The following is a 2,500-nucleotide window of genomic DNA, read 5'->3' as shown; positions in this document are numbered from 1 at the left end:
GAAATAGATTGAGCAGAACATCAGTGCCCCTTTTCCAAGTAACAGGAAGAAGCTAAAAAATATAAATAATAAATAAATAAAAAAAAATCGAATTAAATAATTTAATTTAATTAATAATATAATTAATATATAATTAATATAATATTAAAATAAATATTTTAAATTATAAAAATGAAAATAAACATATACATATATTATATTATTATAATATAAAAATAATATAAAATAAACAAATCAAGTCCTCTTTCGGTCGGATCCGAAATGAATGAAGAAATAAACTAGGATTTTAGAGATAAGAAATAAACCATGGATAAATCCAAGCGACCCTTTCGTAAATCCAAGCGATCTTTTCGTAGGCGTTTGCCCCCAATTGGATCGGGGGATCGAATTGATTATAGAAACATGAGCTTAATTAGTCAATTTATTAGTGAACAAGGAAAAATATTATCTAGAAGAGTGAACAGATTGACTTTGAAACAACAAAGATTAATTACTATCGCTATAAAACAAGCTCGCATTTTATCTTCATTACCTTTTCTTAATAATGAGAAACAATTTGAGAGAGCCGAGTAGTTCCCTAGAACTACCGGCCCTAGAAGCAGAAATAAGTAGACCCACCACCCGAATTGAATAAAAACTCGAATTGGAACTCAAACTCCGATTGATGTTTTGTTGGAAAAAGCCGAGAGATTAGATTGTCGCGTCATAAGAAAAAAAAGAAAAAATAATGGGGGGGGGGAGAAATCTTTTTTTTATTATTGAAGCGTGTTTATTCATTCCTACTGTTATCATATGAATTTCGATTCTATCTTCCCGGAGTTCATTCTCCGGGGAACTCCGTTTAAATCATTCCGTCGAATTCCTTAAATCTCCTTATTTGAGGATTTCATTAGAAATCATGTAAAGACAATTCTTATTTGATATAGCTATTTGTGCAAGTATTTTACGGTTAAGAAGCAACTGTCTCTTGCGCAGATCGTGTATAAATCTACTATAACTATGGGATACCCCTATCCTCGCGGGTTTACCGCGTTTATCCGAGTGATCCACAAACGACGAAAATCTCTCTTTTGCCGGCCTCTATCCCGATGAGTAGAAACCAAAGCTCTCATTTTCTGTTGCATAATAGTTCGAGTAAGTCTTGAATGAGCCCCTCGAAAGGTTGATGCAAATAAACGCATTTTTGATCGACGTCTCCGAGCTATATATCCTCGTCTAACTCTGGTCATTGAATCAAATAAAACTTTGATGAATAACTAATTGATTTCTTTTCTTTTCAGTCATTCTTTTCCCCTCTTCTAGTTTAATTAATAACAAAACGGATTCTTCCGATGTATAAAATAAAAATTCCAATGGCTTTTGCTACTATGACCTTCCCAACCACGATTTTTTTATTTCTTCCAGGCATTTGCATTTCGCCCCCAAAATAAAATAAAAAATATTTTTTGACCGATATTAAAATACAAAATTTGACCGATATTAAGTATCAAATAAATAGTAATAAATACGTAGTAAATGGATAAATAAATAAAATAGAAATAAAATAGAAATAGTGGTTTCCATCGTTTCTATGGTTACTTCTTAAACGGTGAGGTCCTCTCTATACACCGGAGCCCCCTTACTCATTTAATCAATGTTTTGGTAACTTGTACAGTTCACACTCTTTGGCTCTACCCATGAATTATACAGTTAATAGGTCTTTTCACAACGAGATCTATCCATACAGTGACGGCATTTAGTTGTGAAGGTTGGCTAGGTAGCTGACCCCTGTTAGTCCGTTCTTGCAAGAGTAGGAACAGAATTATTCTGTTTTTAAAATTCAATTTCCCCGCTTAATGGATACCACTTGCTACCAATGGGGAATTGCTTTTCATCTCAAATTGAGGTGATTGGATTTGCACCAATGGAAACCATAAATTCCATACCATACCATACACAATAACACAATATAGGTATATGATAGATCACTATTTTTAGATAGTGAATTGAGTTCGTCTCCATTCCATCCTATTCGTTTGGTACTGGTCATTGATACTGGAAAAATTGTCTCATTTGTTCCAGCCCATGATCTGAACGCGTCGCACATACACCCTAGTACATATTCCTCGACGCTGAGGACATCCTCGAAGAGCAGGGGATTTCGTAACATTGCGGATTGGCTTGTCTTGTATTTCTAATAAGTTGTTTAATAGTTGGCATGCTGCATCGTATCCAAAAGCCGGTTTAGATCGATCCTAACCCGATCATGATGAATTACTTCTTAATTTTTTACCTGGGTAAGAACATAAAATATGAACTTACGGATCATTCTAATTATGGTTCGAGATAGAATCTAGGATTTTTATGCGAAACCCCCGTTATTTTCGATCGCTACAAGATCAACAATGCCATGAGCTTGGGCTTCTGTTGCTGACATAAAAACATCCCTTTCCATGTCTTCGGATATAACCCATAAGGGTTTTCCCGTTCTTTGTACATAAACCCTTGTGAGGGTTTCGCG

Source organism: Aristolochia californica, unplaced genomic scaffold (assembly GCF_029961685.1).
Source record: "Aristolochia californica isolate CCGP_79_NKW_82.1479 unplaced genomic scaffold, dmAriCali1.0.hap1 SCAF_228, whole genome shotgun sequence".
Lineage (NCBI taxonomy): Eukaryota > Viridiplantae > Streptophyta > Magnoliopsida > Piperales > Aristolochiaceae > Aristolochia > Aristolochia californica.
This window is presented reverse-complemented; position numbering follows the sequence as displayed.